Source organism: Agelaius tricolor, unplaced genomic scaffold, assembly GCF_023055355.1.
Source record: "Agelaius tricolor isolate 1412-34295 unplaced genomic scaffold, bAgeTri1.0.p SCAF_34, whole genome shotgun sequence".
NCBI lineage: Eukaryota > Metazoa > Chordata > Aves > Passeriformes > Icteridae > Agelaius > Agelaius tricolor.
The window spans coordinates 1,389,789-1,403,695 of NW_027269294.1; the positions used below are offsets into that span (position 1 = coordinate 1,389,789).

Sequence of the window (13,907 nt, forward strand, 5' to 3'; positions counted from 1 at the left end):
TTAAAAAAATAAAATAAATTAAAAATAAATGAAAAACAAAATAAAAACCGTAAAGTGCTGTAAAGTACCATAAAAGTTCCATAAAGGGTAATGCCGTAATGCATGACTGTCGCAAAAGGTGCCGTAAAGAACGACTGTCGGAAAATGTGCCGTAAAGCGGAAATGCCGTAAAAACTGCCGTAAGGCGCGACTGCCGTAAAATTGTGCCGTACAGGCTGGCAGCGCCGTGGCCGTCGCGGAATGCCGTACAAGATGGCGACGGCCGCCCGAATGCGCGTGGCCGCGGCGGGGCGCCGTGTCGACGGGCTGACGTCATTTCGCGGCACCCTGCCTGCAGTGCGCCGATGCAGACGGCAGGGGGCGCTGTGCCTGCAGTTCGCCGATAGAGACGGCAGGGGGCGCTGTGCCTGCAGTGCGCCGGTGCAGACGGCAGGGGGCGCGGTATAAATAAAGTATAAACTATACAGAAGAAGAAATAAAAGCTCTATGTCACCTGCAGCTGTAGAAAATTTCAGGCTCCCAGGGAGGAAATAGTTTTCCTAAAATCATTACCCTTTGGGGGTTTTTTGCACTCCCCGGTAGCCTGAACGTTTCTACTGCTGCTTTTTTATTCTAAAGCTAGAATGGAAAGCCAAGATTAAAAATATAGGCAAGACAAGAAAAACAAAGAAAGAAAGAAAGAAAGAAAGAAAGAAAGAAAGAAAGAAAGAAAGAAAGAAAGAAAGAAAGAAAGAAAGAAAGAAAGAAAGAAAGAAAGAGAAAAAGAAAGAAAGAAAGAAAGAAAGAAAGAGAAAAAGAAAGAAAGAAAGAAAGAAAGAGAAAAAGAAAGAAAGAAAGAAAGAAAGAAAGAGAAAAAGAAAGAAAGAAAGAAAGAAAGAAAGAGAAAAAGAAAGAAAGAAAGAAAGAAAGAAAGAAAGAGAAAAAGAAAGAAAGAAAGAGAAAAAGAAAGAAAGAGAAAAAGGAAAGGAAGAAAGAAAAGGGAAAAAGGATGAGAGTGAAAAAGGAGGAGTGAGAGTGTAAAAGGGGGTGAAAAACAGAGTGAAAAAAAGAAGAAAGAGTTGGAGTGGAAAAGAAAGGACATTCCGGACGGCCGGTGCTGCCTAAGGTGCTTCCGCGCCCAGGAGCGAAGGAGCCGTTTGATGCCCTGGCGGGAGCGCAGCTCCCGGTGGCGGCAAACGGAGCGGTGGCTGTCAGTCCGAGACTCCAACTCCCGGCAGGCCCTGCGGCCGTAAAGCGCGGCGTCTGACGCAACGGCCGACGCGCCGTAGGAGTGGCTGGCGGCCCGAGGCGGCCGCGCGCCGGGGGAGCGGGCTGGGCGCGGGGAGCTCCCGGCGCCTGTCCCGCGCGGGACGGAGCCGCGGCAGCGACGCTGGAGGGGCGAAGCCTCCGTCCGGCCGCCCGCACGGAGCCGAGCGGCGCGGAAGGGGCGTCCGCCCGGTGCCTCGGCCTCGCTCAGCGGTCCCGGTGGCCGGGGCTCGGCTCGGGCGGGGCGCGCTGCCACCCGCCGATGGCGGAGCGCCGGGCGGTGCTTTGCTGCCGCGGGCCGGGAGCTGCAGGAGCCGCCCTGGGCGAGCGGCGCCGGGCGCTGCCGCGGTCACTGTGCGGCGGCTGCCCTCGGGCTGGCGGAGGCGCGGGAGCCGCCGAGCTGCAGCGTCTCCCTCGGGCCGCTGCCGCTGCTGCGGGCGGGGGCGGACGAGCGGCTGCGGAGGCGGCTCCGCGGCGGGCTCAGCCTTGCGAGCAGAGAGCGCTCGACATCGCTGGCATGACACGGCTGCTGAGTGCCTCAGTGCTCGTGGCTCTTCCTTCCACGCAAACGGATGGAGCGGCATCGCTGAGCAGTAAAACACAGCGATGGCCCGGAGAATGGCGAGCGCAAGGAGCGCCGGGCAGGATCCTTCTGATGGCACAGGTGCGATCGGCAAACTCAGCCCCTTGTGCCCCTGCCCTCCCGACCCCCAGGGGAAATGCTCTCCAGCCTCGAGCTGCTGAGAGACAAAACGTGTGATTTGACACTAGGGTCCGGAAAAGGTTTCCGTTTAGATTAGCAAATGCCTCAATTGTTCTCGGTTACATCCTAGGATCGGTTTTAGGCAGTGACTTTATACCGCTTGTCGGAATTTCTTGTGCAATGGTAAGAAAATAGGCAGGTCTGATACTGGTTTCGCTTTTTTTCTACTTCATGTTCCATGAGCTGCTTTTATCCAAGCAATTGGTTTAAAGTTCTACTGTAGGCGTTTATGGTTCACTTTTTTTTTTTCTTTGCAGCACCCGTGACTTTTTTTTTTCCTCTAAATCGGCAGTAAATATAGCTGAGTAAAATTACCTTGGTTTTCTTCCTTCTTTTTTAACTGAAATGTTTTTATTGATAATCCTATTTGAATATGCAGAACAAGTGGGTATGTCCTGTAATATATCCCAGCTTTTCTTGTTTACAGGGTACTCAGAAAATATTTTTCCCTTAGAGTCCCACTGAAACATTCTCAGTGCAATCTCCATTAAGGTATGGATTTACAAATAAGCCACCATCAGTTGAGATATTTGCCTGTGTACCTTTTCCTGTAATTCAGAGCTTGTGTTCTGTGGTTTTTCTGATAAACCTATCAAACTTGTGAAACTGTTTTGCAAGTCTTAATCGTTGAAGGCAGCAAGAAGTGGTTTTAAAGCCTGTCCTTGACCAGACAAAGGGGAAAAGTGTGAATTTGATGCTGAACTTGTCATTTTTCATTTGACTTGCCTTGAATTATTTAGGAAGAGAGAGAACTAGAAAAAGAGAGAAATAGAATTGGTTCTTGAGCCCTCCTAAAATGCTCCCCGTGATTCTGTGTGGAGCCCAAGTGAAGGGTGATGGAACAGAGCCCTGTGCTTTAGAAGGAAATCCATTTCAACCTGATCTCCACCCTGAGTCTCCATAATTTCTGTTTTTAAAATGCAAACTCAGTTTAGGAAGTGTTGGGAGTCAGTATTTTGGGGAAGAAATGGCAGTTGCACAAACCGTTCCATTTCCCAGAGGCTCTGGGAAGGATTCATTTTGTAAGCGCTGTAACTGCCATCGGTTGGGGGTTCGGGGTTGGAATGTGCACTTGCCCTCCTATAAAGCACTCGTTCATTTGCATTTCAGTGCCAGGAGTCTGGAGAAACTGGAGAAGAGCCCAAGAGACATTTTTCATCCTGAGATACAAAAGGTAGGAAGTGACTTTTTTTGGTTTGGTTCTTTTTCTTTATGATTTCCTGGAAATAGAAGTAATTAAGTATAGATACTACTGGTTTGTTTCTTCCAGTAGCTGATAATAATAATCTAACACTACTTAAACCGTCTCTTTATCCATTGAACTGGCCATTTCAAATCCAAACTTCTAAACACAAATAAAACCATCATCCTTGTAGAATCTTTAAGAGGAGGGGGCTAAAGATGCTGTTTTTGTTGACAGGATTTATTGGTTCTTGAAGGGCAAGAGGTGAGTACAAGCCTGACTACTTCTTGCTCACAGACCCGTCCGGTGAATACAGCTTTGTATTTGGATGGGCTTTTGATGACTTCTAAATCAATTGCTCGTTACAGTAAAAATAAGTCATGTTTTTTTGAACCTGACAGCAAAAATAACTTGAAGCACCAACTAAATAATAATAGATCACCAATTTAAGTTCATGATTTTATGCTATACTATCAAAGTTTAAAGGTAAATTATTATGTATTAGGAGATGGTATAAAAAGTATGTTCTAATGTGTAGGATGTATGCAAAGATTAGTGGAAACAAATTTTTATGTCTTCTTTTTGACTGTTTACCAAATAATATTTGGTTTTATTTTCCAGGGATCGGTGAATTTTAAATTTGGAGTCCTCTATGCTAAGGATGGTCAGCTTACAGGTGATGAAATGTTCAGTCATGGTGAGTTTTCCACCTTCTCCTTAATTGTTTTGCTCATCTGAAAAAAAAAAAAAAAAAGGCAAGGTAAAAAAAAAAAAGGTATGTTTATTATTTGTTACCCTGTTCTGATCGTTTCCTCAGTATTTGCTGGAGCTCTGCTTACCCAAGCTTTGGGTAAAACAAGCTTTGGGTTCCTTCTGTCCCACTGGGAGTTGCCCAGTTTGGTTGCATCTGGTGAAATTCACCCTGAGCCCTTACAGAACCAGCTCAAACCAGGTGAGAGCCATTCGCAGCTCTCTCAGGACACCCGGAGGAGGATGGGTGACGTTTCTGAGCATCTGGCAAGTGCACTTCTATCAAAACTCGGCCTGTGACATTGCTGGGGAAAACCCTTCTGTATCCTGAAGGGTTCCTCAAACTCTGTTGAGGATCCAGTTAGCAGTTGCTCACCTGGATGGTTCCAGCTCCTCAAGTTAACACTTGTACTCTTGCCCTGTAGTTTAGATCTATTGTAGTTTTGGTATTTTGCAAGATTTTACGTCTTTGGACAGTAACGTGCATTTCACTCTTTGGAACCTCTGGGATCATTCCTTGGTGCAGCACCACCTAATGGGACACTTGGCTGCTGTGCTGAAGGGCTTGGTTACTGGAATTGTAAATCCCGGAGAGTTTGTCAGTCTTCTGTCCCCAGGGAGGTGTCACGCTTTGTTCACCGTTGCTCTGTTTGTCGGGTGCTGCTTCTCGTCGGAGGTATTAACTTCAAACTGCCCTGTTCTTTTTTGAACTTTTTTTCCTGGTTCTCTCCGTAGGGCAGGGAAGGACTCTCGTATCCCGGTCGTCAGACTCAGCGCTGCCCGAGAAGATACAGAGACTGTAAAAATCATAAGGAGCAAATGTGACTGCAGAGGAAACAAACTGGAGAGAACAAAAGGTGATATTGTTCTCCTTAGCCTGGATTAGAAACATCCACTGCGCTTTGATGCCGGTGGCTGCCAGGGGCTCGTTAGGTCTCTTTAGGCAGGTGTAGGTGTTCACTTGTAGGTTTTCTGTCTGGACAAGTCAATTCAGACTTTGCTAAGCTTACATTTGAAAATTACTCTCTAGTTCAGTCCAGCATGGCATTTTTGAATGTTGTAAAAAAACCATGTTACTTGGAAATCGCCAATGATGAGAAGCTTTTGGGAAAAACAAGATTTTGGGGTCAGGAGATACGGGAAGAATTTAGTGGAGACGTTAGACTGGCGTGAAGCCTGCTTTAAGCTGGACTGGCACACTTGCAGATCCCCTATCAAACAGGAGTGCTTAGATTAGCCTGGGTGCTGCCCATTGTTTCTGTAGGAATAAATGTTTCCTGGCCTTCAGAAGTAAGCTGCTTTGAAAACCTGGAAGCTGCAGTACAGTGACAATCCACGTGCTTGGGATTCAGAGGAGATTTCAGAAGGGTGATGGGCTTTTGTCTTTTCCTACCAGTCCATGTAATCCTACGGAGGAGTTTTTAATTGCGTGCTGCCGAGTCATCCATCAGAGCCCTGTTGTACCGATCATCGTGCAAATACAAAACAAAAAATCAGAGCCTGTCCCAGCCCTTAGAGCCCAGCCCATTATTTCCTCAGGCTGCCTCTGTGTGCCATTGATACTCACCACGGGAGCGAGCTGAGGGTGGCTGCAGCTGTTGGGAGCAAACTCCTTCTCGGCACACAGCAACAGAACTGGGACGACGCCTGGGCCAGCGCCTCTCTGCTCTCGTCTCCCCAATCTCCAGCAGAGCAGCTCCGGCCCATCCGGGTGTGCGTGACCCAGTTCCCGATGGTCTGAACGCGCTGGGCAGCGCTCGGCTGCTGTGGGGGTTCAGGGAAGGCAGAGTGTGCATCATCATCCTCCTGAACCTACAGACAAACCCAAGGGAGAAGCCATAGGGTGGCAATCAGTCGCATCCATGCTAAATAAAACTCGCAGGTGTTTGTAAGGATTGTTTCTGCTTGTTCTTTGTTGTGCTTCTGTGCTTAGGAAGCGTCCCTTGAAAATGAGTTCAGTTCATCACTGGAAACTTTGTTTGCAGACCCTCACTGAGCAGAATTTGTTGCAGACTCGGTGCACGCTGTGCTGCCCTCCTGGGAGTGTGAGGAGCTCCAGCGTGCTACTTTGTGCTTTAGGACACTCTGAGGGATTTATTCCTTTTGGGATCCACGATGAGAATTCCCAAGAGAGGTAGTAATAAGGTATGACACTGGGAAAAAGCCTGTGTCATTGGCATGTTGTTGTTGTCAAAAGTTAATTTTTTCTTAGCCAGTAGTCAGCTTTTTGCTTTATTTTTGTGGTATCAGTATTGGATTGTTTAAAAAATTGCTTCAAAAGAACTGCAGTGGCTGGCCACCAGGACCTTGTTCAGATTTGCCTATTTGCTTGTAGCTAAAACGTTTCCATATTGTTTATCATTCTATTGAAGAAACTGCTGCCCAGTCAACTAAGAACTGAACATCTCTCTGTCTGGGACATGGGGAGAGGATTTAGGTCATGTCTTTGTTTCCAGAAAAAAGTTCCAGTGTAGTTTCTAACTAGAGGAAAAGGGGGGGGTGCAGACTCGGGGCTCTGATGCCGTTGGGGGCACCCCGAGGTGCCCAGGAGAGGGAGCCCCACTGCGGTGCAGGAGCAGGTATGTTATCACGTACTAGAGAGCAAATTATAAACAGAAATATGAAAATTATAAATATAAAAATATTTTTTAAGTCGTTAAATAAAGTGGTTTTTTTTTTTACTTGTCAATAGGCAGGGTTTTGATGATAAAAATTATAAATACAAATAATATAAAGGTAGAAATCTAAGTCTAGAAATATATCATAAATACATACAGATATATATTAAGTTTAAAAATATAAGAAAAAATAGTTGTAGCAGTAGATATTATACAAAATATAGATAATAATTTACATCTATCTTTAGATTTTTATATATTATATATAATTATTAATATAATGCATTAAAGAAACTATAAATAAAAATGTGAATATAATTCTACAAAGTATAAACAAAAATATTTCAATATCGTTTAAAAGAAGGCGCTTTTTTATTTATTTGGTTAGAGATGGGGCTTTTATTTGGAATAATAGAAGTATCATAGAAATACAAATCTAACTATAGAAAGATACAATCCATAGAGAAAGATATTTCTAAAAACACAACCGAACGACGCCGCCTTCGGGGGAATCGCACGAGCTCGGCCGAAGCAAGGCGAGAGCGGCCGACCCTGACGGCCTCGAGCGAACCGAGGCGAGGCTTCCGAGGCTGCCCGAAGCGAAGCGAGCCGAGCTCAGGCGAAGAGGCGAATGCAGGCGACAAGAGCCGACAGTAGCCGAGTTGGCCGACAATAGGCGAGTTTAGCCGACAAGAGCCGACTCGAGCCGAGTGTCTCCGGAGCGAGCCGAGCTCCGCCGAGCGCAGCGTCCCGGGCAGGGCGAGGCGCCGGGCCGGGCTCGGGCTGCAGCCGGGGCTCTGGGAGGCTTCCCCGCCTGTCCCTCTCTCTAGCCCTCCTTCCTTCTCCCCGTATTCGCCTTCTCTCGCTCCCTTTCCCCCATTCCCTCTCCCCCCACAAACCCGGCTCCTTCCTGTCCTGTCCCTAGCCCGCTACTCCCTTCTGTTCCCCCTCTCTCCCTCTTCTGCCCAGCCTCCCTGTACCCCCGTCCCGGGCTTTCCCTTCCCGTCCCGCTTTCCTGCACAGCCCGAGCTCCCTCGCCGCCCTTTGTCGTGCCCTGCTCTCGCTCCTCTCTTCCCGTGCCCCCTTTCCTTCTTTGCCCCGCAGCCGCGGGGCTCGGGCTGCCGGAGAATAAAGCCCCGAGGGCCGGAGCCCGGCGCCCCTGGGCCCTTGCGGGAGTCCCCGCGCGGGGCCGGAGGCTCTCGGCGGATCCCCCCGTGCCGCTCAAGCAGCGCGGCCGACAGCGCCGGAGCTGCGGCTTTGCCGGCATCGCGCTGAGAGCGGCCCCCGCTCCGTGCCGGGCCGTCCCCGCCGTCTGTGCCGCTCCCTCTCTCGCTGCCCCTGGCCCGTGACAGCGAGGCTGGGCAGGAACCTCAAGCCTTCTGGGGGCTCCCCCCTTTCTTGTTGCAGCAGAATCCCTTGCTGGGGCCATGCACGTGTGGGAAGGGCTTGGGGGAAGCGCTGCGCTGCTGTCCAGGGCAGTCGGACTCGTTCTGAGCCTTCTTTGGGGGTCAGGGAAAGGCGGGGTGAAGACTCGGGGCTCTGATGCCGTTGGGGGCACCCCAAGGTGCCCAGGAGAGGGAGCCCCACGGCGGTGCAGGAGCCGGTGGGGGGCGGGCGAGGGGCGGGGGTCACGCTGGGTGCCGTCCCCCAGAGGGACCCAAAGCTGCCACCAAATGCACAGGGAGGGGTGAGTGGGTGTAGGATGCTAAAACCTGGCAAGGCATTCGGTTTTCTAGGTATTGCTAAAGAATAGGAATTGGTCTCTAAATTCAACTGGGGAGAAACCCTCTCCATGCACTCATTTGTTTACAGGAATGTAGAAGGTTCCGACTGGAGATGGGTAGTAGTTCTGAAGATATTGCCGTGAGGTTTTGATCTAGGAACGGACCGAGCTGTGCCCTGGAACCCTCAGAACAGCTGCAGGGGCTGAAGGCGATAGAAAGGGCTCTCTGGCACCTTTTGCCTCCGTTCTCTGCCAGCGCCCAAAGCGTGTCGCAGTCCCGGAAGAGGCGCTTGTCATCCCGAGAGCCAAAAGGAAGACGTGTGAAATCCCAGCTCTGCCTTGTGTTTCGTGTGGGTTTTTTACTTCGTATTGATGTCATTCCAGAGAGCAAGGAAAGAAGAAATGGGACCGGGTCCCACTATTGCTGTGTGAAGGCTTTTTTGAACGGCTGCTGTATTTATATTGTCTTTTTCCACTCCAAGCTTGACTTTTGCCCTCGTTTTTCGAGCTCTGCTGCATTGGGTGTCCCAAGGAGGGCGGGGTTCCTCAGCAGGGCTCTTAGGAGGCGGCGCTGATTCTGCTTTTTCTGAAGGCGTCTCAAAGCGTGCTACCATAATGACAGTTTTGTGCCCTGGAAAGCTTTCCCTCAGTGCCATCAGCGCACGTCCGTGTCTGAATTGTGGAAGCAGACGGACTAAGAACAGCCAGCACCCGGAGCAGATTTCTGTTGGCTCTGTGTCTGTGAGAAGCGGGCTGTGTGCTGGACGGGGAGAGGCGCTGTTGGAGAGTGGCATCAGCGCCAGGTGTGAGCTGTGAGGATGATGGGGGGCTCGGAGCAGCGCCAGGTGTGAGCTGTGAGGATGATGAGGGGCCGGCTCCTGCCGGGGGTGGGGGCGAGGCTGTTTTAGGGGGAGGCTTTGCCCCAGCTGCCTTTTGCATGGAGCTGCTGAGTAGAGGGGTTCATGGGGGGCTCCCGGGGCTGTCTCATGGAAGGACTGCGAGAGCTGCTGGCAGCGTCTGGGCGAACACCTGGATACGCGCTTGGATCCGCGGAGCATCGCTTCAAGGAGGTGCCGAGGGACGAATCTTTGTGCCGGGAAGCAGCAGCCGAACGGGTGAGCGCGTGTGGATTTGGAGCGGGGACTTTGGTCCTTTCCCTTTTCAATTGGATCTTGGCAGTCCCCCCTCCCCGGTTCCCCAGGAACAAAAACGGAGCTTGTGAAGACAAAAGAAATGAAGGAGAGGCAAGCAGCTACTCTCCTAATATTGTCTGTGTTTGAACTGGGAGGGATCCGCCTTCGCCTGCGGTTCGAAGGGTGTTGATTGAAGGAAAAGCTGCCTTTTCCCGGCTGTTAGGGGTATCCCAGGGGTGACAGGGAATCCCTGCGTTCCATTTGAACGGGAATGGGCAAAGTATTGTTGTCATCGGATGGCTTTGATCTGAAGGCAGCCAGCCCATTTTCATCATCCTAAGGTTTAAATGGAGGGGACAGCGCTGGTGTCCCTCCTTTGCAAGGGTTTGAATGGAGGTCAAAATCCCCCTTTGCACATGGCTTGAAGGATTTCATTGGAGGAAAGCCCCTTCTTTTCTGCTCTCCTAGGGGATGAACTTGAAGGGGAGAAGCCATTTCTTTGCCCTTGTTGAAGCGAGGTGAGCGCCGCCCGCGGCGTCAGTTTCGGGGTTGAGTTGCGGGCAGCCGCAGCTCTGGCGGCGTTTGCAGGGCTGCAGTCGGGCTGTGCCGCTGCATTTGAGGGCGCTTCTTGTGGCCGCGGCCCGGCCCGGAGCGTTGCCGCTCGGGAGCGCTGCCGGCCCGGGCCGGGCGGGTGCCGAGGCGCACGGGGAATTTGGCGCGGCAGCGGCGGAGCCGCTTTGCCGGTGCAGCCGCCGTGCGGAGCCGAGGGCAGCTGGCGCCGGGCCGGCCAAGGGCGGCAGAGGCGGCGCGGGCGCTGCTGCGCCGGCCCGGCCGGTGCCGGCCGCTCTGTCCGCTCCGGGCGCGGGGCTCGGGCGCCGCCGGGGCCCCCCGGGCAGGGGGAGCGGGCGGGGGCGGGGGGGTCTCCGGGGCGGCGCCGCCCCTGCGCGCCGGAGCAGCCGCCGGAGGAGCCGCTTTGCCGCCGGGAGCCGCGCTCCGTCCGGGGCCGGCAGCGCGGGGTTGGGCTGCCGCAAGTTCTTGGGTGTCGCGGTTCGGAGGTGGCTTTGTAGGGATCGATCGCACGGGTTTGTTCTGGTCGCAGTGGGTGTGCGCTAAGGGCTATGGCGTTCTTCCTGACCGGTACGGTTCTCGGTTCGGGTGGTGACGATAAAGGTTTGATTCGAATCGAGTTCTGTAGTCGGATATTTTTTCTGCCGGGCTATTCTGTTTTTAAAGGCGTGCAATGGTTTCTACGGGTCGTTGCGTGAAGCAGCGGCTCGGATTTTAATTCTGTCGCGGTGGCTTTTATTAGCGTGGGCGTGTAGCGTTTGTTTCGGTGGGTTCGAGGTGGCGTCGTGTCGTTAATAGCAGCGGGGTTTTTAAAATCTCTCTAATTGCGTTTGTGTTTCTCGTCTTCCAGGGCTTTTATTTCTTTGGTTTGTGTGATTGTAGTGTATGTTTTATTGTTACGGATCATTTGGGAGATCTTGTTAATGGTTACGTTTCTCTTTCGGCTTTGTGTTTATTTCTGGGTGGTATTTTTATTTTGATCGAATGAGGCTCTATGCGTTTATTCTTCAGTTGGGAATAATTTTTTTGTTGTAAATTAAAGAATTAAAGTTGGTTTGGTTTGGGGGACTTTTGTTTTACAAATGTATTTTCTTTTGGTTTTTTTTTTTTCATTTTTTGTTGTCCTTTGACGTATTTGGTGGTTGTTGATCAGTTTTATTTTTGGGAACGTGGGTATTTATATGGTGGGTCTTTTAAAGTAGTTTTTTCTTATTTGGGTAGTTATTTTCTTATTTTTTAGTGGTTGACATTTTTTTTTTCCTGTTTCGTTAATTAGTTCGCTTTCTAAAGTTCTTTTGAGAGAGTATTGCTTATTCTTTGAGTTAGTGTAGATGTAGAATTTTGGTTATTTTTTAATAACGTTCAGGGTCAGTGGCACTGATTGGAGTTGAGCGAGTTGGTTTGGGTTTTTTTAGAGGTTTTTGTGATTTGCTGCGTGTGTTTGTCAAGGGTTTTCTTTTCGTTTGGTTCCATTTTTCTGATGTGATGAGAACTGTTAGTGCAAAGAGTGTTGTGTGTTTTTTTCGCTGGCAGTCGTTTGGCTGGTGGAGGTATCTTGATGGTTTTGGAAGACATTGGTGGGAATTCGATGCTGTTTGTTTTGTCCTTGTATTTAGGAATTGGATTTTAAATGTAAAATTCTAAGGATAGCTATCTTTAAACAAAACAAGTAGGTGTGTAGAAATGGGAATAAACTTTTATTTTGATGTATTCGATCTCTATTTAAAAATTAATAGGTAACATAAGTCATGATAAATTCGAATGAGATATTGTATTTTTTAATAGAGTATTGTGTATGTTTATAGATGTATCAATAGAGATGATAAATATAAACACAACTCAAACGAAATTTTAAATATCGAAATGTATTCCGAATCTATGCAGATATATATATATAAAATTATTAAAGAATTGTAAATATAAAGTGAGATAAATCCATACAACACATAATACAAGTGATACTGTATATATCTTCTTATAATATATTATAGGAAGTAGCTATAAAATAGTTATAAATATAGTACATCACTATGATATAATATATTAAACATTATAGATATGGTAAATATAAATACAACAATATTATTAAAAGTAGTTTAATTTTTGTAAAAATATTTCATGAATACATCAAGCTTGATATAAAAATTGAAAAAATTAGAAAAAATAAGTTATAGCAGTAGATATGGTACATGATAAAAATAATAATTTATCTATATTATGTGAATAATATATATGTGATATGTAATTATGAATATAATGCATCAGTATAAACTGTGAATATAAATGGGAATATAATTATGCAAGCTTTAAATATAAAACTATTTCAATATAGTTTAAAAGAAGGGTTTTTGGTATTTGTTTGGTTAGAGATGGGGTTTTTTTTTGGAATAATAAAAGTATGATAGAAATCTAAATCTAAATATAGAAATATACAATTATACATATCAATATGTATAATTGTATCAATTGTATAATTTATCAATATCATTATATACATATATAATGATATTGATAAAACCACAAAATATGAGTAAATACAGATAATAGGAACAGACATAGTAGATTGTATAAGTGACGTAACACATCAATGTCCGGCATAAATATGCGTGTGAATAGAACTAGGAAAACTAGAACTATAAAATTTATTTAAAGAAGGTTTGAAATAAAGGGGGCTTGTTTGGTTCTTGTTGGGTAAGAGGCAAGTTTTTGGCATTTATTTTTAGAGGAGTTTTTTGGGGGGGATCGCCCCTGTTCTTTTTTGCCGCCTTGGCCGCCCGCAGCCCCAAGGCGCGCGGTGCCCCCGGCTGGGGTGGGCGGCAGTGCTGCCGCCTTGTGGGCAGAGCGCGGTACTGCAGCCCGCCGCCGCCAGGCAGCCCTCTTGGGCGTGGCGCGTGGCGGAGTTTGTTTGACCTTCTCAAAATGGCGGCCAAAAGCGCGGGAAAATCGCGCACCCGGGAGTCTGCTGCCCTGTGGCCAGAGCGCGGTACTGCAGCCCCCCGAGCCAGCGCCCTGCCCCTCGCCGCTGGCTGCCGGGGGCGGGGCAAGGACGCGGCTGCCGAGCGAGGCAAAGGCGAGGGGCGGGAGCGAGCGGCGGGCGGGGCGGGCTCGGTAAATGGCCGGGAGGGGTGAAAGACGTTCAGGAGTGCAAAAGGGACACGATGGCTGAGAAGAATGGCTGGGGAGGGATGGCCCGGCGGGGCCGCTTTCGGCGGGCAGCGGAGGTGCGGTCACAGCGCTCCGCGGGCCAGGGGCAGCGAGTGGGGGCGGGCGAGCGCCGTCGGAACAGGGCTGCACCCCCCTGAGCCCGGGCCTCTCCAGGCGCTGGAAGCGACGGCGGGCCGGAAAATCACTGCGGGGCGGCAGCGGGCAGGCGGTGCAGGAGACGGAGCGGGGTCGTGGCGCTGCCCGCCCTTTGTGCCGCCAGCTTTGCAAGGTAAGACCGCCCACCCCGTCCCGTCCCGCCGCCTCCCGGTGTCTGTAAACTTCTCTCTGGCTTCGCAGGTCTGTGCTGGAGAGTGGGAGAAAGGTCCCTGCTGGTTGCCGTGTCCTCGGTGGGCAGAGAGCTCTGACCTTGGCCGGATGGGCTGCTGAGGATTGGATCCACGGGGATGTGCTTTGATGCATTTAGTGACCTTTACAGATTTCTTTCCCCGCTTTTTTCAGTTCACAGAATCATGGAATAATTCAGGTTGGAAGGGGCTCTAAAGATCACCTCATTCCAAGGCTGCTGCCACGGTGGGCAGGGACGTGCTTCCATAGAGCAGCTTGCTCAGAGCCTCATCCCAGAGCACCAACGGGCCTTGAGCACTTGCAGCGATGGGGCAGCCCCAGCACCTCTGAGCAACCTGTGCCCTGTGCCAGCCAGGTGCCAGAGGAGGAAGGAAGCCCTTCCCACCTGGAGCAGAGGCTGCTGCAGCTTGGCGTA

General features: G+C 49.5%; 1 long non-coding RNA gene across 9 annotated transcripts; it reads left to right on the forward strand.

Moving 5' to 3' along the window:
* Nucleotides 1–682: 682 nt before the first annotated feature.
* Nucleotides 683–5,833, forward strand: LOC139602439 (uncharacterized). Of its 9 annotated transcripts, none has more exons than XR_011683209.1 (6): nucleotides 683–2,500; nucleotides 3,119–3,182; nucleotides 3,429–3,455; nucleotides 3,813–3,888; nucleotides 4,677–4,798; nucleotides 5,206–5,833. It is a non-coding gene; the product is annotated as an uncharacterized lncRNA (long non-coding RNA). The 9 variants fall into 9 exon arrangements; XR_011683210.1 differs by lacking the exon at nucleotides 3,429–3,455 and having other exon boundaries at nucleotides 683–1,909; nucleotides 2,436–2,500; XR_011683208.1 differs by lacking the exon at nucleotides 3,429–3,455.
* The last annotated feature ends 8,074 nt before the right edge of the window (nucleotides 5,834–13,907 follow it).